This window comes from Leptonychotes weddellii, chromosome 10 (assembly GCF_054177405.1).
Source record: "Leptonychotes weddellii isolate Sample4059 chromosome 10, ASM5417740v2, whole genome shotgun sequence".
In the NCBI taxonomy this organism is placed as follows: domain Eukaryota; kingdom Metazoa; phylum Chordata; class Mammalia; order Carnivora; family Phocidae; genus Leptonychotes; species Leptonychotes weddellii.
The window spans coordinates 86,816,662-86,838,558 of NC_138378.1; the positions used below are offsets into that span (position 1 = coordinate 86,816,662).

Consider the following 21,897-nt stretch of genomic DNA (forward strand, 5'->3'; position numbering starts at 1 on the left):
CGCCTGGGTGGCTCAGTCGTTAAGCGTCTGCCTTCGGCTCAGGTCATGATCCCAGGGTCCTGGCATCGAGCCCCACATCGGGCTCCCTGCTCGGCGGGAAGCCTGCTTCTCCCTCTCCCACTCCCCCTGCTTGTGTTCCCCCTCTTGCTGTCTCTCTCTCTGTGTCAAACAAATAAAATCTTTAAAAAAAAAAAGAAAAAGAAAAAAGAAATGCAACCTCTCAAAGCCCTACTCCAGACCTACAGAATCATACACTCTGGGGGCAGTGCCCAGCAATGTGTAACAAGGCCTGCAGGTGATCGGATGCATTCGAGAGCCACTACTCCAACATTTAGACCTCTGTTTCATTCCAAGGAAAACCAGAAACCGTTCTGTGCCCAACCGAGAGAAAAAACTCCAGGTGTTCCTAATTTCATTGGCATGGTCAACATCAGGTTGAGTTCAAGGTAAGTGGCTCTATTGATTTTAACACGGCGGTAATTGGCAATTACCATTATGGAGCAAAAGAGGACCATGTCTGCAGAACATGGGGGGCTTTGGAGGGAATGCAGCTCCAAAATGTCTGACTAACATCAGCTCAACCTTCCAGGACCCGTACTTCTCCCAGCAGGGGACTCAGAGAGGCCCCACCACCACTGGTGGCCACTTTTTCCCATCTTGGGTTAACAGCCCCTCCCTCTCTCCTGCTATGCACCCTCTTCTTGACCGTCTCTTCCACCCGAACTCCCCTCACCCACAACAGGCTGCAGTCAGGAGGCCCACACCCCAGCAGGGCTGGCTGAGGCTTCACTGTGACCCCAAACTTGAGACAACTAAGACAGTCATGTTTTAAAATGCAGTCCTGCTTGTCTCCGTGCTTCTCAAAGCTCAAACAGGTTGGTGGCACCCACAGCTAAGCCAGAGGTTTAGTTGAGGCCACCCACTCTCTGATTCTAGTGACTCAACCAGACCTCAATTTCTCTCTATATAAAATGGACAAATAACTATCTAGTAAGTGCTCATTAAATGTCAGTGTTCCTGGCCTGGAGAGCGTGAGCCCTCAGAGAGGGTGGGTGGAAGCATCTAGATGCTGGGATTCCAGCACCCACTGCCTTCCTACAACCCCAACCCTCCCCTCCCCCCCCAACACAGCCCCTTCTGGAATCTTTAGTGCACAGCAGGGGCTCAATAAATGGAGTGAATTGAGGGGTGAGAGGTGGAAGGAAAGAGACCCATGAATTTATGACTCAGGCAAAGGCAGGATTGATCAGTGATGGTATTTGAGGGGGAAGGAAATTGCTAAACAAAACAAACTGTGTTTACTACCATGAAAGGAAGCCAAAACAGTAACCAGCTAATATGAAACACAGGAAATTCTGGAAAGTATGTAAAAAGGGCACTGTTTTCTTTTTTCTTCAGAAAGATTAAAACAGTTTAAAAACTTACTCCTTTCTGCTCTAAAGAGCTCATTGTCCTACACATGGAGATGTTCCTGGGACACCAGAATGTGGCGCTACTCCCGCGGATTTCTTCCCTTCCCCACCAGGTCCCCTGCTTTTTCTCAGGGGTAGGGGGCCATGACATCATTGATCTGTCCAGTCAGAACTAGTTAGTGTCACCAATTAATAAATGATTCTCGGACACCTGGGTGGCTCAGTCGGTTAAGCGTCTGCCTTCGGCTCAGGTCATGATCCCAGGGTCCTGGGATCGAGTCCCGCATCGGGCTCCCTGCTCCGCGGGGAGCCTGCTTCTCCCTCTGCCTCTGTCTCTCTCTCTGTCTCTCATGAATAAATAAATAAAATCTTTTAAAAAAAAAAATGATTCTCTATCGGTTCCACAGAGCAAGGTGCCGTCATCCCAATGCTGACTGTGACCACAAGATGTTTGTGTTCTTTGGTCGTCGTCGTGCTACGCCTAGGACCGTGGGGCAAATTGTTGCGCAGTGAGTGGAGAAACCAGGGAAATCGTGTACCTACTCTGAGTATAACTATTAATATGGACTCATCAGAATAGAGATAAAGGAAACACTCAAATGAGAACAGGTTTGTTAGGTGACAGGATTATCATCGTTTTCCCTTTTTATAAAATGTGGTGAATATTTTTTTTTTTTTAAGATTCATTTATTTATTTATTTGAGAGAGTGAGGAGAGAGAGAGTACATGAGAGGGGGGAGGGTCAGAGGGAGAAGCAGGTTCCTCGCTGAGCAGGGAACCCGATGCGGGACTCGATCCCGGGACTCCGGGATCATGACCTGAGCCGAAGGCAGTCGCTTAACCAACTGAGCCACCCAGGCGCCCTAAAATGTGGTGAATATTGAATTTGGACTTTAAATTTTTTTTTTTGCATTTTTAAAATTTTATTATGTTGTTAATCACCATACATTACATCATTCGTTTTTGATGTAGTGTTCCATGATTCATTATTTGCGTATAACACCCAGTGCTCCATGCAGAATGTGCCCTCCTCAATACCCACCACCAGGCTAACCCATCCCCCCACCCCCCTCCCCTCTAGAACCCTCAGTTTGTTTTTCAGAGTCCATTGTCTCTCATGGTTCGTCTCCCCCTCTGATTTCCCCCCCTTCATTTTTCCCTTCCTACTATCTTTTTTTTTTTTAACATATAATATATTATTTGTTTCCGAGGTACAGGTCTGTGATTAGGACTTCAAATTTTTAAAAAAATACATGGTTAACATATCAGGTTTCCAGGACCCACTGATCTTCCTTTGGAACATGTAACTTGTAGAAAGCCATTATTTTTGCCAGGATGTGTAAAGGTAAGAAGGGCACAGCCCACATAAGGACCAGTTACCCTGAGATAGGAAGGTTTGACAGCCTAGGATATGGAAGACAGTGAGACCTACTGTGGAGGACTCGGGGGGGGGGGGGGGATGGAGAAGATAATAGGTGGAGAGAAGGAGGAAATCCCCCCATAAGTGAAGCTGTCCACCATGGGAAGAAACTGCCCAGCCCCGAGTCCCCTGACCATGCAGATGTGGGAGAGGGAGGTACTGAGCTATGAGCCTCCTGCAGGAACTGGTGGGCTCAGGTGCTTCCAGATATCACTTCTTACCACTGCTGCAAGGCAGGTAAGCACAGTCAATAGAGGATGGGAGCTTTGGACCCAGATCTCAAAACCCAGACTGCTACACCACAGCTTCCAATCCAGTTGGTGCTTCTTGGCCCCACAATGGGGTAGGATACACCTGAGGCAATCGGGGAGACCCTACCTCCAGCGCCTCTGAGGTCGGCTGCCTCCAGCCTTTTCAGTCATCCTAAAAAGCCCAACAGATATTGCCATTTTGCACCCTTGTCATAAGGGGGAAAGGGTGACAGCGCCTCTCAGCACAGCCAGGAGGAAGAGACGGCTTCCTACAAAAGCTACTGGATTTTTTATCAGAAAGGAAGTTGACACTGTCCCTTCCAGTCTCTAACTCTGATTCTAAGAGATCCATCTGGTCCATTTTCCTCAGGAACAACAGCCAAATAAGAAAGAAAGAAAAAAGAAGACGGACCTAAACATGCCTGATAACAGTGAGGCAGGGAGACAGGCCAACCGACACGAAAACGTGGAGGGCTGGTGCTAGGTGGTCAGAAGTACCTGGTCATATCCTGGCTCATGTTACAGCCAACTTTTGTTTACCAGGCTTACAGATTTCTCTTCCTGCCCTTCCCAGCTTCCTATTTTAATTTTCTTCTTTCTCTGCTCACCATTAGCTCAGCTGACAATGAATACAGACCACTGAGAGGCAGTGAAAAAACTCAACTGAGTTACCTGCTAATGTCAGATTACCTGATCCACTGGGAAAGAGAGAATGACAAGTCCAGTAAGAATGGGGCCCCACCTCACTGTTCCTGATTTCATTATCTCAAGTCACTCCCCACCGCCCCAATCCTAACTGCAAATCCTAACTCAAGTCTGTGACTGATAGGAACGGGAGAGAATCAGCAAAGATCCCTTCGGATACACCTGGTCAGAAAGAAAATGCATAGTTCAAGCTTTGACCAAAATTCATGTTACTTTCCCGCTAGTTCAGCCATGCACTTTCAGGAATTAACAACGAGAGGTTAAAGCAGGATTCGAAATGATTTAAACCTGATCCCTGCTCCAAAGACCATTATAACAGCTGAGCAGGTGCCTCCATTCACACCTTCCACCTCTCCAGTTACATGGCAAAGGGCTCGTAACTCCCAGACACCAAACCAGGCAGCATTCACAGAGAGCCCACTGTGAATTGCTCTGGGTGAGCCCGGGGACAAGGGTGGTCCACAACATTGTCTGTGCCACAGTGCAGTTATGGCTCGGTTGAGGCCGAAAGGCAAGACAACAACATCAAAGAAGAAAATAATCACACGGAGAAATGAGAAAGCACACAGTTAAACATGGGTAACAGTTCGAGGCAGTAATGTCAAAAAGGCCTGAGGAGCTGGCCCCATCTGAGGAGGACAGCTGGGATCGGGGCAGGGACCTGAAGTCACTGAGGGAGAATCCTTTGCCCCAGAAAGGGAGCACACACAAAAGCTGGGGGGAGCTGGAGGTGCTCAACAGGAGGCTGTGAAGAAACCAGCGGGGCAAGAGTGGAGGATGGAGAGACACTGGGGAGGTGACTGACTTTAGATTCGGCTGACAGGTCAAAGGAGAGGAACACTTGGGTAATCACACGTATTGCACACCAGCACTGAAAGGCCACCAGAAATGGGGAAGGTCCACTTTCAGAGTAGACAACGACCAGCTAGATGAGATGTCTACACCACTGCAGATCCTTATGCCCATCTGGGGCAACACCACCCCGGTTTTAGGAGCGAGGAAGCTCCATTCCCCTATCAAGCCTTTCATTATGTTTCACAATGGCTCAACGGTAGCCAAACACTAGAAAGAACCCAAATGTTCATCAATGGATGAATGGATAAACAAAATGTGGCCCAGCCATAAAAAGGAATGAAACGCTAACATACAACTACACGGATGAACCTCGAAGATATTATGCTAAGTGAAAGAAGGCAGTCATGATGACTGCTTATTGAATTATCCCACTTATATGAAATGTCAGAACACAGAGAAAGAAAGCAGATTAGTGGTTGCCAAGGGCCGGGGCGTGGGAGGAGGAGGAAGGGTGATGAAAACGTCCTACACTTAGTGGTGATGGTTGCCCAACTCGGTAGGGATGAATTTGATGGTATGGGATTTATATTTCAATAAAGCTGTTACTTTAAAAACTGGCTTGATGGGAGTCTTCTAAATACATGTGCTAATCCCCTATCTTTCTACACAGGTACAGTTGATTCAACTTAATCTTTATTAATAATTCAAGGTCATTATTTCAATGATCAATCAATGGGCACCATGTATTCTAATAAAAAGAAAATGCCCTCACCAAAGTGCTTCTTAGTATCCCTGTCTGATGCCCCTTTTTGGTTTCTGTCTCCTGCCTCAGGTGCTGTCAGGCTGTGAGCCAACACCTGAGTGCGGTCGGGACGCCTCCTCCCCCTGCACCTTGGCCAAGCAAGTGCAGGCTGGCGCTTGTGTCAGTGCTCAGAATGGATCGTTTCAATCAGGCACCTGGGTGAGGCCCCCTCTGCTGAGACTGAGCAGGAAAAGGTGCCAAGAAGATCACCTTGTTATCTTCATTCTCCTTTTGAAAGGGCAATTGACGTGATGAGCTTAATTTTTCTCTGGAAACAAGGTTTGTGTGAGAAAAGGAGGCGCATTTGAATCTTTTTAAATCCTGCTGCCACTTACTTATTAAAAATTGTTTATGGGTTATGGTCAAGTGTCTGCCTTTGTCTCAGGTCATAATCCCAGGGTCCTGAGATCGAGCCCCACGTCTGGCTCCTGGCTCAGCATGGAGCCTGCTCCTCCCTCTCCCACTCCCCTCTGCTTGTGTTCCCTCTCTCGCTCTCTGTCTCGAGTGAATAAATAAAATCTTTAAAAAAAAATTGTTTATTGGGCACCTACTATGTACCGGGCACTGTTCAGGGTGGACGAGGCCAAACGGTGGTAGGTGTTATGGAGTAAGATAAAGCGGGAGAGGAAGAGAAAGAAGGCTGGGGGAGGGGCACTGCAGTTTTGAAAGAGGTGGTCAGGGAACTGAGGAGGCGACTATTAAACCAGAGCCACACAGTTAGGGCGAACAATGTTCTCAGTGAAGGGAACACAGAACAGAAGCCCTGAGACAAGAAAGTGCCAAGTGGGTTTGGGAACAAGGAGTATGGATCGAACAAAGTATGTGAGGGAGGCCTCATTATTACCTGAACGTCTCTTCATTACCAGAACATCACCATCTGGTACCTGTCATACAGCCCTACCGGGTGTGTTTAGCTGGACAGACAGGGGAATGTGACCTGAGGTGAAGCACCAGGGGGGAGCTCACGGTGGGTACGTGACTAAAATCTGCCTTCCGGAGGCAACACCAAGGATACGTTTCAAATAGGCCCTGGGAGATAGCACTGTCCATCTCATTGGATGGTCCAGGAGAAGATGCAGAAGCGAGGAAGACTAAGAAACTGGTCTCCGCAAGGTGCCAGCAGGACTCAAGCAGTAACAAAGGATGTTTTAGAGCCGGAAGTGGGGTGGAGGGAGCTGGGGTAGGTTATTCCAATAGGACAAAAACAGCAGCTACTGAGTACCAGAGACACTCGACATGTGTCATCTCCATGCTTTACAATAATCTGGCAAAGGTGATGCACAGTCCCCTTCCTACAGATGACAAGATGGAGACTTGGCAAGGCCAAATAGCTTGGCCAAAGCTGCAAAGCCAGCAGACAGGAGAGCTCCACCAAGGCCCAGGTCAGCCCCACTTCATGGGTCTTTCTAGGACTATCACATGGAACTGCTGTTCATCAACAATTTTTGAATGACAAGAATGGCTGTTTCTTACGGACCATATGGAGAGGCCTGGCACTCCCAACATTTACCCACAACAGAAGCTCTGAAGGTTCCTGACAGGGGCAGAACTTCTCATGAGTCCACTGTTGGGCCCAGTGAGTCAACAGCACACACCCCCAAGGTTTCCAAGCCCGGCTGTTGTCAGAATCACCCTAGGAATCCTTACAACAGATCCCCAGTCCTGGCCTATCTGGATCATAACAGCCAAGGGTGAGGTCCAGGAATCTGCATTTTAAAACAGAATCCCCCCGCCCACTGCATATCATTCCTACACAATCCTTCCCCAGAGTGTGAAAAACCACTGCCTTGCTATGCTTTCGGCAGGTGCAAATAAAAAATTTCAAGGAGTGCATTTTCCTAAGATGTTCCTAGGCAGGAAAAGTCAAGGGAATTCTGTCCACAGGCTGCCTGCCCATTCTCCTGCCGAGGCTCCACTCTGGGAGTGACTAAAGGGAAGAGAAGAGGGGCGCCTGGGTGGCTCAGTTGGTTAAGCGACTGCCTTCAGCTCAGGTCATGATCCCAGGGTCCTGGGATCGAGTCCCACATCGGGCTCCCGGCTCAGCGGGGAGCCTGCTTCTCCCTCTGCCCCTCTCCCCTCTCATGCTGTTTCTCTCCTGCTCACTCTCTAATAAATAAATAAATAAATAATCTTAAAAAAATAAATAAATAAAGGGAAGAGAAGAGAGAGTCCTTTCACACCGACTGGTGCTGGCTTCCTGCGCAGGTGGGAAAAACTAATTTTCAAACTCCACTCTGGGTGAGTTTCCTGGGCCCTGTTTTTCTTTCCTGAGATGTTCAGTCCTAAGTTTGTATGAGAGAGAAGCTGCTCGAATTAGCAGAGAGGTTAAGAAGAATCAGAGAGGAGTCTCGCCCTTTACAATAAGGGAAGTCTTTGAATAGCAGCAGGAAAGCAGGGGCAAAAGTGACCCAAAAAGGAGCTACTGAATATAACTGGAAATTCTGGCTTGTATCAGAGCAGGGTAATGGCAGCCGGGAACACCCTGTGATTTGGTGCTCTACACCATGAGCAGGGTTACTTGCTCCTTAAAATCGTTTTATCTCTATTTTCTCTACTGCTCAATTTTCTTTTGATGAAAACATAGGACATGCCCCCTTCTGCCCAAACTGACTTATTCCTATAGGCAGGGATTGCTCACTTTGTTGAAAATGCCAGGCTTGATGCTTCTGAAAATGAGGCCCACCTAAGAAACGCACGGTCTCTGCCCCGACCCTAAGACGGCACAGGAGAGGAGAGCCAGCTCATGTCTCCACACTGCAGGGAAAGCGGTCCAGAGCATCTCCACTTGCTGGGCTAAGGGAGCCCTCCCCGAGAGTTAGCTAACAGTTGGCCCTTGGGACCTCATCTTCCTCCCTCCGAGATACTTACCTTTCAAATAGACCTTGCCAGGCTCAAGTGTGCAGAAAGGTTTCAGCTACCTCAACTTTTTGTTTTTTAAAGACTTTATTTGTCAGAGAGCGAGAGAACTTGGAGAGAGAGCACAAGCAGGGGGAGTGGCAGAGAGAGGCAGAAGCGGGCTCCCCGGCTGAGCAAGGAGCCTGATGCTTAACCAACTGAGCCACCCAGGCGTCCCTACCTCAATTTTTAATTGCAAGAAAATATTGTTCTTTTTTCTCAATTCTGATCTTTCCATTATCTCAAAGCGAGTTTAACTATCTCAGGCTCAAGTAGAACCGAGCCATTCGCTAAAATATTCTGATTGCCAGCCCCTTGCATTCCAGCCTAACGACTACTAAACAGGGAGCCTGTAGTTACAGACCCCAGTCTGCTTTGGAAGAGCCTACAGAATAAGGACCCAGACCGGAGCCGTCTGGCACTTCATGATGGGAGTCGACTGCATCCCTCACTCAGCGAGCACTGATGGAGAATGCACACTGGGTGTGCATTGGGTGCCCAGGGCAGACCAAAACTATCGCACGGGGGTCCTGTCCTCCCCTAGTCAGAGAGAAAGCCTAAGCACAAAAACAACCAGAGAACAACACAATAGGCTTTGTCTTGTTCATGCATCACATATAGATATATGGATAAAAACACAGAAGTCATAAGGCAATACAGTGACGTAACACACAAAGCAAGTGTGTTGGACTATGAGGTACATAGGGGGAAATGCGACAGCAGACTCCTCTGGAGCTCAGGTCATCAAAGTCAATATTGTTAGAAAAGGGACTGAATGTCATGGGATGGCATCTGGAAGGGAAGGAGAAGCACGTGAAGCGTGGGGAAGGGGTAGGGTTTGGGACTGGTCAGAAGTGAGGCTGATCCAACTAGGTGAGGTCAGACGGGAGAGACCTGGAGAATCAGTCGGGGAAGTTCAGACTCGGTGTGTGAAGCCGCTTTCCCAGAAATGAAGTCACAAAGTGACGGTGTCTTTAGAAGATGGAACTGATAGGAATGGGCAGGGTAAGGTGAGTGAAGGAAATGGAGGTGGGATGTTAGCTCAATTCGATTTCTGTCCTGGGATGGTGGCAACCTTGGCCTCCTGCCACAAGCTTAGTTTCAAGAAGCATATCACAGGGGCACTTAGGTGGTGCAGTCGGTTAAGCGTCTGACTCTTGGTTTTGGTTCAGGTCACGATCTCAGGGTCATGGGATCGAGCCCCAAGTCGGGCTCCGTGCTCAGTGCAGAGTCTGCTTGAAATTCTCTCTCCCTTACCCTCTTCCCCTCCTGCTCGTGTGCACGCATGCTCTCTCTCTCTTTCTAAAATAAATAAATAATTTTTTTTTAAAGTATATTTACAAATGGGTTTGAGGCCTTCCTCTGATAACCTGCCTGGGCCAGGGTTGTTGCTCCTAAGTCTTGTCTACACCCAGACAGTCAGTGGATGGTGCTCATACTTGGCAGCACTCAGGCACCCCAATTCCCCGGCACCGGCCCCACATCTACTTGGGTTAACGAGCCCCTGCAGGGACTAGGGTGGGCCTACCTAACCAAACCATCCTTCCCCGCGCCCCTCTGTATCTCAGCCTAGCGTCCCCGCACTGGCTTATGGGGGCTGGTCGTGTACCAGCTACTAGTTCTTACCACCCGGCAGCCCCACGTCGCTGGCTTCAGCCAAGAGAAAAGGGCAGTGGGGTGCGTGACTGCAGGTGTGGACCAGAGTGTTATCTCTGACTATAAAGGTTAAGTGCTTAGCTGAAAACCTTAACCAAAGAAACAGGAAAGAGCCGCCAACAAAAAAATAAAAACAGATAATTGTGCACCAGCATCCCCAAATGGCTAAAACCATAAACCCAGATACAGTAAGCGCCGTTATCCTACGTGGTTAGAGAACGAAGTGTTCCATTTAATCAGATGTCCTGGTAAACGGAGAGGTGCCAAAGACACAATCAACACATGGCTTTGGGAGAAAGTTACCACCATAGTTTTGAGGGTGCCCTGGAATTTCTAAATGGTACCTACCATTATACCATTACCTACCATGGTAATCAGACCTCAGATGAGCAAGGCCGTGGAGCAACTATGATGCCTATCTTGCATCTGGAAGCCAGGCCCAGCAGCACAGTCAACTCAGGGATGCAGGGAAGGACAAGCAGGGCCCCCGGGGACCTCCATGCCCACCAAAAGATGACCTTTCCTTACATCCCCCACCAGGTCTGCCCAGGCCTGGCCAGGGCGTCTCCTTATTCCCTAACTGTCCTCTCACCCCTGTGAGGCTCTGGACCCCCAAGAGTTGGACGCTGCCCTTGTTCCCCAACTCTGTCTTACTTTACTCCTGCTCTCCAGCTCAGAGAAACACCCTGATCCCAAACCCCGGACGCAGAATGCCGTGCCTATGGATCAGGAGCACCACCGCCATCCAAGACTGCCGCTGCATGGGGTCCAGGTCTAGATCGGACCTTGGAGATGCACACACAAGGGGTCCAAATGCTCACAGGCCTGCAGACACATCAAATTAATACCTCCAGCCTCGAGGCAGATGGGCAGTGCTTTGATTAACAAAACTGGTAATAACTCACTACACTATGTGCCTCACAACTAAGTTTATAAATATGTTCTGTAAACGGTTTTGTACTGTGATTGTGGGGGTGGTTACACAAACCCATGCATGGGATAAAACAGCAAGAACTGTACAAACAACACACATAAGTGAAGGCATGAGAAAAACGGCGAGAACTGATTAAGGCCTGTAAACCAGTTAGCGGTCACAGTAACATACCATTGTCAATGACCTGATTTTGATCTTGAGCTATAGAAAATGTCTCCACTGGCGGAAACTTAGGGGGAGAGATCCCAGGACTCTTATGTACTATTTTTACAACTACCTGTGAGTCTAATTATTTCAAAAGGAAAGTAAAAAACAAAACCCCACAGAAACCCCCATAAACCTAATCATCTACAATCAAATCATTTTCACAGCCACCAGGACCTGGGAGCTGGCACCCTCAACATTTTCCCAGGCCACCTGGAACTGGTTCTGTGAGCCCAGCTTTCAGGTCCAACACGGGCAGCTCAAGCACTGGTGTGAGGCTTGCACATTTCCAGAGTGACCAAGAAGAGCATGTCCCAGTGCACTGGGCTCTGGGAGGAGTAGGTGGTTATTTTGCCAAAAGTCCCTCTCAGCCCCACTCACAGGAGACTTACTGGCAGAGACAGAGAACAGCTTTCCCAAGCAGGACCCAACAGCACTGGAGGGCATATTTAAAGCTGGGCTTGTTCTAAAATGTTTCCCTAATCCTTGTCATCTTTAAAAAGAAGACAAATCCAAGTCCATGTGAGTGCACATGCACACACGGCTTAGCTCCAAGGAGCCAAAAATAAAGGATATAAAAATCAACTAAATCAGTGATTGTCAAGACTGCGATCTAGAATTATCTCCATTGATAGGATTTACCCACCGAATAGGGACAGGAAGTGGTTATTACAAACACAAACCAAGGCTTCTTAACCTCTTTAATGCCACAGACACCCCACCACCACCACCCCCTTGGCAGCCTGGGGAAGCCTGCAGACCTTCCACAGAATGGCATTAAATGCACAAATTAAATCCATAGCATTCCAAAGGAAGCCAATTATGGTAAATTGCAGTTATCAAAATATTTAAACAATTTTTGCTGTGGTAATATTTAATTAACATATTAAATAAGACCTAGCCGTGAGTCTCATAACCACCTCAATTCTGAAGCAGTGACGAGGCTAACGAAACTTAGAGAAATATCGACAATGACTCCAACAGATTGGAAAAAAATCCCCGCAGTTCCTACTGGTGGTGGTCACAGGTACTGCTAATGTCACTATGGTTTCTTTTCTCCATTCATAATTGAAGGAAATGCAATTTTTCAGCTGGTGAGAATGAAGTGTGATTTTTCTCCATCCAAGTGTTTGGAGCCTCCCTGAATTCTGTCCGTGGAAGAACGGCCTCTAGAGTAAGCAGCTGACATAGAACTACCACGGGAATGAAACACTGCCTCTTCTTCACACCCTTGTCACGACTCCCTAACCTGGTTACCAATGATAATGTCTGCACCTTCCAAAGAACCACCATCGCCCAACATGGGCCCTCTCCTCCAGAGCCTAAATGCATCCACTTGGGCGCCTGGGTGGCTCAGTCGGTTGAGCATCTGCCTTCGGCTCAGGTCATAATCCCAGGTCCTGGGGTCGAGTCCCGCATCTGGCTCCCTGCTCAGCCGGGAGTCTGCTTCTCCCTCTGCCTGCCTCTCCCCCTGCTTGTGCTCTCTCTCTCTGTGTCAAATAAATAAATAAAATCTTTAAAATAAAATAAAATAAATAAATGCATCCACTCAAACCAAGGGGGAACATCAGCATGTGACTTGCCTTTATCTGGGGCCGGGGAGGCCCGCCCCTCATAGCTCACCTCTCCTTTCAGGCCCTCAGCAGCTCCTGCCACTGTGAGGAAATTAGAGGAATTCTACCCATCGCTGGGGGAGCCTGAACGTAAACCATCATCCTCCAAGTGTACCCAGGACCAGGAGAACAGAAGTCAGTCTGTCAGCAAGTTAGTGCTGAATGCTGATAATCAACCAGCCCCGGAGCTCTGCGCTCTGAGCAATGTAAGGGTGTAAAGAAAAATACGCGGGTCTACCCATTAAAAGCTGTAGTTAAGGGAGAAAACTTGGATGATAATAGTTACAGGCTGAATTGTACAGGTCTCCAAAAAGATATGCCGAAGTCCTCACCCCACCCCGCCCAGTACCTCAGAATGGAACCTTAGATGGGTCTTCACTGAGGGAATCAAGTTAAAATGAAGTCAGTAGGGTGGGCCCCAATCCAATAGGACTGGTGTCCTTACAAAAGGGAGAAATTTGGACAGACACACACAGAGAGAAGACAATGTGAAGAGACACAGAAGAGAAGACAGCCATCTGAGAGCCAAGGAGAGAGGCCGGAGCAGAGCCTCCCCTCACAGCCCCCAGAGGGAACCGACCCTCTGACACCTTGATTTCAGACTCCCAGGCTCCAGAACTGGAAGGGAGCACATTTCTGTTGGGTCAGCCACCCACTCTGGGGTCCTGTGTTATGGCAGCCCTAGTGAACTAATACAATATATGAAGTCAAATATATGGCCTGGGAAAAGGAGATCTTAATTCAGAGCCCATCAAACCACGTCTCCTTCTGGTTCCACTCATCGGTTTAAAATTAGATTCTATTCAGAGTCTGCTTCTGGTCTCTGGGAAGGAGGGATGGTCCAAGGCCCAGTCTTTTGGAGGCTAAGACTGGAGGACGGAAGGGGCTTAGGGAATCCAGGAGTGCACTGTTGGTGACTCTCTCACCAGCCCCGGACTTACTGGGGGGCTACCCCCTCAGCAGGCAGGGATCTTTGTAATCCTTTCATTCAAATATTCTGTGAGGAGTTTTGGCCTAGGGCAGTGGTTTACAAACTTGGCTGCATAGCAGAAGCCCCTGGGGAGCTTTAAGAAAATTCCACGCAAGCTTGAGCCCCACCCCAGACCAACTGAATCAAAATCTCAGGGGGTGGGGGCTGGGCATGAACATTTTTTAAAAGCTCCCCAGATGATTCTAATGTGCAGCCAGGGTTGAGAGCCACTGGACCCTATGACCTTTGAGGGCCTTTCCTTCTCAGAATTCGGCGAGAGTGCATTTTGTGTTTATCTTAGTGGTTCTCAGGAGCGTGCTGGGGCTGGCCTCGGGTCTGGTTTCTTACAGGTCCAGTCTATGGCGGCCTTTATTGGGTATGAGTGGAGGAGTAATTCTGATAAACAGGGGGGGTGGTGGCAGAGAGGGAAGGGAGTTAAAAATGCCTTTCGTTAAAACATCAATTTAATAAGATTTGGTTAGGAAGTTCCTACACGCCAAGAACTCAAAAAATGATCCAGAAACAAGCTGACAGCTATTGAAGTGAGGAGTGCCCCAAGTGAGGAGGGCAAGCCACCCCCATGGAAACAGAAAGGGCCCCCAGAGATCATCTTAAAGGAGAAACCAGAATGTCTTCTGTGAGAACAGAAGAGCACGGGGAGGCTTGGTCCATGAACTGAGATGATTTTAGTTTAGCTAGATACAGAGGAGACAAAGCCGTGCAGAGACCAAGCACACATGAATAGGGCACTGGTTTGGGAATCCGGTAGGTAACAAGGGGTAGCCCGGCTGAGGTAAGGCAGGGCCCGACTTTGTTGCTCTCCGACCTTCCTGCTGGGGCTGCCTTCCGTCTGTAGCCACAGAGCAGCCTGCAGACCCTACCACTGCCCGAGGCCGGGGGGTCTCAACCCAACTATGCACCACCGTTTAAAGGGGAGCTTTTAATAAATACAAGTGCCAGGGTCCCATGACCTAGAGATTCTGGGCACATGGGTCAGGCATGTGTCCTTTCAAAAAAAAGGGGGGAGGGGGCCTCCAGGGAGTTCTGATGGGCCAGTAATTCTCAACCTTTGGGGCTATCTCAAAGCTGTGATCTCCAAACTTCTGTTTCTGAGGGCAGTCCGCCAGGACTATGGCCCACCACTGGCTTGCCTTGTGGGGCCTACCTGTGAGACCCTCGGCCTCTGGCTCCCACGTGAGACTGCTCACCTGACTCCCAGCCCAGGCTCGGCCTGGCCACCGGGAGCTTGAGTTCCTATAAGGATGCAGCCAGGCCCAGCCCTGGCTCCTACTCTCAGGCCAGGGTCTAGACACCAACCTGGCTAAGGAGCCGCCAGTCCTGGGCCCACAGTGTGGAAAATCGTTCTCACCCTTGCACAGAGACACAATATGTTCAAGAGCACAAACAGGGGCTTCCTGTTATGGCCTGAGTGCTTCACATGTTAACCGGGCTCCCCAGGCTGAAGACCACCACCACAGGGGGCCAGCCTCAGCACACACAAGTCATTCCCTTCCTCTGACGGGAGCCATCTGCGGCCAGGAGGTGGGAAGGGCAAGCCCCCGGGGCCCAAGGGAGGGCCTGGAGCTCAGCAGACTCACCCCCCCAGGGGCACCTCCCCTCGCTAACAGCTCAGCTTCTCCCCACGTCTGTGCCCCTCCCACAAGGGCCAATCAAGTTCTGGCACCAAAACCCAAACATTCAAATCCCATTTTACAGACTTTATGTATGCTAAAAAATACCCTGAGTTCATTCAAGCCTCCTAAGTATCTAAGAATCTGAAATTTCACCAGGATATTGGGCACCTGCAATGTAGCCGGGACACTCTGACGTCAACACCTGATTTAACAGGAAAAGTCTCTCATGGGGTGAAGCTGTTACAGCGCTCCGGGGGCGCTTGGGCAGGCTGAGGAAGTAGATTTTTTGTGAGCCAAGTGGATGGCAAAGTCTTTGCTAGAAGGACACTGGCATATTCCCCAAAGCTAGCCCAGCAGGGGCATTCACGGCTGTGCGCTGATGGATCACATGTCTGGTCCTAAGTCTTCCATACCTGCAACGAGAGGCCAGACAGACCTGGACAACCTGGAAAGTCCTACACCGATTCAACAGCAATGAGCTGTGGGTTCTCGATGCTGTTTGTAAATGATCCTCAGGAACAAAATTAAGGCTCTTAACTTTCTTAAGATGTACCAAGACTTCAAAAATAAAAGATGGGCTCAAATCCACTGTTAAGAGTTTCCTGTGTTCGTTTTTTCAAACTCCTCTTTCTTCCTTGGGCAGTCTCTAGCTTAGGGTTATTATTATTGACAGCATTCCTTTACACTTTGAATGCATCTGTGTCTTCTTATCACACACAGTTTTGAAGCACTGGGCTAAGAGAAGTGTTTACTGTAAGCCGGCAAACAGGGATGGAACAGATAAAAATGTCATGCGGTAGACACGGCTGAGGCAGGTGGGGAGGAGGAAGGCTGGGTTAACGCTGGCTTGTCCATACTGGAGGAGCGCTGGTAGGTGGCAGAGCTCAGTGCAGTCAGAATAAAGGGCAAAGAAAGGTGGGAGGCTTTCCAGAGAGTGGACTTGATTTTCATGTTTTTCTCTTACACCGGTAGGCAGTGAAATTCCTAGTAAGATGCACATAATGTGGCCAACAAATCTTTGGGAAGAGTGTTAGAGACAGAGCAGTGGTTGCCAGGGCAAAGAGGGATGGGAGGGTAAACCACAAAAGGGTAGCATGAGCAGTTTTTAGGGACTTGCAACTGCAGCGGTGGCTGCATGAATCTATATGCGTTACAGGGCATGAAACTGGGGGCGCCTGGGTGGCTCAGTCATTAAGCGTCTGCCTTCAGCTCAGGTCATGATCCCAGGGTCCTGGGATCGAGCCCCGCATCGGGCTCCCTGCTCCGCGGGAAGCCTGCTTCTCCCTCTCCCACTCCCCCTGCTTGTGTTCCCTCTCTCGCTGTGTCTCTCTGTCAAATAAATAAATAAAATCTTTAAAAAAAAAAAAAAAAAAAGAAGGCCTAAATATGAGCTTTAATTTCTCCCAGGCTTTTCCCATCTCTGATGTCAAAAGGCCTACACTCAACCCAGCCAGACGGAGGTGCCTGGCTGGCTCAGTCAGAAGAGTGTGCGACTCTTGAACTCTCGTGGGTTCAAGCCCCGCACTGGGTGTAGTGATATATATTTTATTAAAAGAAAAAAAAGAAACCAGTCAGAGTTCAGGCAGTGCTATGGAAAACAGAAGGAATGCCTGAGCCTCCCTTCGTACGGAACGGGTCTTCCAGAGTGCAGGCAGCCAGCTCTGCCCTTCTTGTCTCCGGCTCCTTCTGGAGAGGACATCACTCACCCAAATGCAAGGAGTGAAGAAAAGCCAAGCGGGGCAGGCCCGGGACCAAGGCTGCAGTTGAGCCTCACAAGGGGCAAAGCACATCTCTTTGGACCACGAAAGGGGCTCAAGCCAGGTTCCCGGAGGTTGGCGGGTGGTCCAGGGCACTGAGGGAGTCCGGGAGGCTCCAGGAGGAGGACAGCAGGCTCCAAGGCCGCCCAGAAGCCACAGGCAGGACAACAAGCCTCGGAGAAGCTGCAGAGGCTGCAGAAACCCCAGGAAGAGTTTCCTGTCTCGAGCGCCAGTCTCTCTCATTCCAGGAATCCCCTTTTCCTGAAGCTCGCTTGCTGTTATTTATTTATACAAGGCTGAACCCCACCTTCCCGAGCTCTGCAAAGCGCTCCTCACCACAAAGCCCGATTGTGCTTCCACATCCTCACAGCCAAGGCGGAGACAGAAACTGGCCTGAGGGAAGATGGTCTATACCAGGGAGGGAAATGTAGTCTGATTTAAAGGCGCGGGTCTCCAATAACAGAGAGCTTTGTTGGGACGGAGAACACCCTCCTAACAGCGCGGCGTGCCGGGGGTTCCAGCCTATCTTGGTGCCAGGGGGCCCTTCAGCAGGTGAGTTGAGGCTGTTTGGTTTTGGACCATCTCCAAAGAACCAGGCCTCACCACAGGGCTGGCTGAGAGATAAATTAGCATGCTCTTCTGCTCAATTATCCACTTACAGAGAGGCATAGCAACATTTTATTAAAGCACAACACACAGATGAAAGATACATCAATAAGAGAAACCCTGAAATTTTTTTTTTCCAAAAGGAGATGGGAAAACTACCGTCCCCCAGAACTATCCTGGCCCAAACAACAATGATTTTGGCAATTCAAAACTCAATGGTTTTCCTTAGGGCTCACAAGGTGGGTTTTCTCTCTGCCCCCAAACCTCTCTCAGTAAAAGGTTTGGTCAGAAATTATTTTTAAACAGGCTCATACCTCCTCACAACAAAATACATCTATAAAGTGCTAAAACAGCCCGGCTTCACATGGAGTCTGGACACCAAACCCAAAAGCATAGAGGGGGTCCCAGAGGAGAGCGGCTGGCCTAGGTCTAAAGCACCCACGGCAGAGGGGACACAGGAGGAAAAGGAAGTCTGTCCACTGGTCAGTTCCTCGGGGTGGCGTCCCCCAGCTGCTGCCCCGTCTCCCGCCTGCACTACCAGTGGGTACACAGCAACCTCACTCACACCGGCGAGTATCTACAGCTGACCTCCCTAGGAGGCTGGCTCTGTACCTTCCTTCCTCCCCACAGGATGTTTGCTTCCCTCTTGGTCCTCCATGCAACATTCTGACAGGAGGTCCCCAGCCTCTCTCGTCCCAGAAGGCACCTCTAAAACCATGCTCCTGTCTACGCAAATGATGTGTAATTACCACTAATTGCCCCTCACGTCCTACTAACCCCAGGACGTCCCCTGAGCAGGGAAGGAGGGAGAAAGGAGCGGAAGGCGGGGAAAGCCAGTCAGGGTCTCTCCTATTCCGCCCCTTTCAGCCCCCCAAACCCTCCCCCTGCCCCCGGGCGGTGCAGGTGGTCCTGCTCTCCAGCCAGAGGCCTTAGCACTGCTGAGGGTTCTATTCTACAGCTCAAGCCTTCTTAGAGACAAAGCTCTGGCACCACTGACCATTTCCAAACCACAGCTTTAGAATGCAACTCCTGGAAGGAACTCCCCGGGTCACCCAGTCTTCACTGCTCAGGCCACGTCCCTCAAGCTCACGCACGCCATCCGTGTGGCCCAGTGGGAGGTGGCCACTTAACAGGAGCGGGACAAATCTGGGTTCTCCGCCAGTCCCTGCCCCTTGGAATGCTAGGTACCCTCAGACAAGTCTGGTTTCCTCTAGAATGAAGCAGGAAAAACCACAGTACCCACAGGGTCATTCTTAGGATTAAATGAGTGAATGTATGCAATACTTCTCTGGGACACAGAGAACACTCAAAGAATAAAACTGTTATCACTGCACAAAGCTCTATTCAGACAGAAGAGGGTCTCAAGGACCAGTCCTTCTATGTTTCTCAGTAGGCTCCATGAAATTAGCAACTCTCTCCACCCCTCTGGGCTCGGTTTCTTTCGACCGTCACTAAAATCCAACTCTCATCTCCAAGGTCCCTTTTTAAAACACACACACAGACACATTCACACAGTTTATTTCACGTGTGTACATAACATGTGTCTGTACACCGGAGTTTTCAACTGCAGCACAATGGATATTGGAGCAACCTAATCTTTTGTTGTGAGGAACCATCCATCCTATACATTTTAAGGTGTTTAGCAGCACTCCTGGCCTCTACCCACTAGATGGTAATAGTTCTCTCCCCAATCATAACAAAGAAAAATGTCTCCAAACCTTGCCAATGTCCCCTGGGGGGCAAAATGGCCCCAGCTGAGAACTAGTCATGTACACACAAACACACGCATGCACACATGCACACACATGGAATAATAGGATGCCCATTCTGAGAGTGAAGAGCTAAGCAGAGTGAGAACAGAGGAAAACCATCTCTCCAGGTACAGAGTCCTTGCAATGTGCTCAAGGCAACTTTACGGGGACCGAGACCACAAACATACACAGTACTCTGGAGCGTCTTTACATCTGTGAAACAGTTACTGTGCTCATAAAGACTGCCTGCAGACTTAATTTGGCTTGCACATACAGAGTCCTATTTACTGCGAAAACTTGCCAGGCCAAGCTCCCCAGGTCTAGTCCAAAGTGTACTCAGGAACTCGGCCTGGGGGAGCAGAACACAGGGGGTTCTGTGTGCTGCCTCCCTGCACACTCACCTTGAGATACTTGAGGAAAAGGAAGCCGCCTTGGGGCAGCGGGCAGCTGTGGGTTATTCTTAAGGAAGAGGGCAGCTTGCCACATGTGTGCTTCCCTCGGACTTGAGGTGTTAGCAGATTTGATGAAACTTCTATTTTCCCAGTTCAGAAGAGCTAGGGGCTTGGTAGACAAGGCTTGTGTATCCATGGACACGAGACCATGTGTACACACCTACCCGTAAAAATGAACAGTAGTCATAAATATGGAAGACAGAGGTTAAGTGGAGGAGGGGAGGTGAACGTCTGCCTTAAGGAGAGGTCTGTTTACCCCCATGTGTTTAAAAATGAGAATCCTGGGGCGCCTGGGTGGCTCAGTTGGTTAAGCGACTGCCTTCGGCTCAGGTCATGATCCTGGAGTCCCGGGATCGAGTCCCACATCGGGCTCCCTGCTCAGCAGGGAGCCTGCTTCTCCCTCTGACCCTCCTCCCTCTCATGCTCTCTGTCTCTCATTCTCTCTCGCAAAAAAAAAAAAAAAAAAAAAAATTAAAAAAAAAAATGAGAATCCTGAACTCCCTTTCTACCTTATTATGACTTATTTAACATTTGTTTTTAATTTGCCCAAGATCATAATCTTCACCAAGGACCACGTATAAGCCAAACTTGAACTTGAAAACCAAGCTGGACCTTTGTTCTGCCTGCATGAATTAGTGTACAAAGGGGCATCTGATTTCTCCCTCCCCTAACAATCTGGAACACTAGTCCCTATGTATGTCACTAATGCTGGGAGAATGGGCCCTAAGACAGGCCTCAGGAAACGAAGGCTCTAATCCTGGCCGATTCACTTGTGTGCCATGGAGACAAGTTATTTCAAGTGCTGAGCCTCCTCTTTAAGTACACTGACAGTTCCCTGCTAGCTGATGCATGGAGTAAATTAAGTAGAACCAGGAAGAGCTAGAGAATCCTAGTTACTCACACTGACAAGGAAGTGCCATGAGTAGAATGGTAGCCCAGACCCATCCACTGTTCCCAAAGTGGGTTTTGGGGAACACCAGTCCCATGAGATGCCATTTGGAAATAAAGCATTCTGTGGTTCCTTCATTCATCCAACAAATACTTATTGAGGGCCTTCTAGATGCCTGGTGCTATAAAGACAACAGAGAGCAAAAGAGACCCACTCCCTGACTTCTTCACTAAGTTTAGGATCCACAGACAAGTATCCAGAGACTAGGCCACCTCTTTCCCAACAGTAAAGGGAGTTCACATACAGGGAGCAAGGAACCACATCTGAGGCTGGGAGGCAGAGAGCAGGAGGGGAAACGCATGCTGGGGGTGGGGGGAGGGTTAGGGGGTAGTATTCCAAACACAGGGTTGGAGGAATACTGCACAATGCACTCCCTTGTAAGAGATTCATGGTACACACTGGCGTGTTAACAGCCCCAGAAGTTCTGTCCTACCTATTAACATCCCAAGGATGTTACTCTGGGAAATGCTGAGTGGCATTATTGTTCTCGTAGCCTACAAGAACCTTCCGTATGAAACAAAAGCTCTTGTTCATATAACTGGAAAACTACGTGTCCTCTCAGAGCAGCCAAAATACCTTGGGGTTGCTAATGTAATTCTAAAGTATTTTCTTTGGCACAGACCTATAAAAACATATGGCTTCCACAACTGCTGACGTACTCCCAGTATCACAGATGAAGGAAAACCCACAGCTACAAACCAGTGGGCCAGAATCAAAGGTCTACCTCCAGCACAGACATCTGCTTTATTTGTTAAAAGATGCATGTACAGCCTAGGGGCTCAGTTGGTTAAGCGTCTGACTCTTGATCTCGGCTCAGGTCATGATCTCAGGGCTGTGAGATGGAGCCCCGCATTGGCCTCGGCGCTGGGTGTGGAACCTGCTTAAGATTCTCTCTCTTCTCTCTCCCTTCGCCCCTCCCCACCCCAAAAAAGATGTATGCACAGCCTCAATACTGGGATAAATTGAGAAAACCTTCAAAAAAGTAAAATAAAAATGATCAACCACCAATGATCAAGTTATCAAGGATTATACCCTGAAAGATACCAGAAGTGAACAATGATCGCCCTTGTTAGCCTACAACGTCCATGAGG

The 21,897-nt window shown here is 49.1% G+C and overlaps 1 long non-coding RNA gene across 1 annotated transcript; it reads right to left on the minus strand.

The window, feature by feature from the left end:
* Positions 1–7,987: 7,987 nt before the first annotated feature.
* LOC145715920 (uncharacterized) lies at positions 7,988–20,145 on the minus strand. The gene is made up of 2 exons (XR_014138196.1): positions 19,458–20,145; positions 7,988–19,305 (listed from the first exon to the last, which is right to left on the minus strand). It is a non-coding gene; the product is annotated as an uncharacterized LOC145715920 (long non-coding RNA).
* Between the last annotated feature and the right edge of the window lie 1,752 nt (positions 20,146–21,897).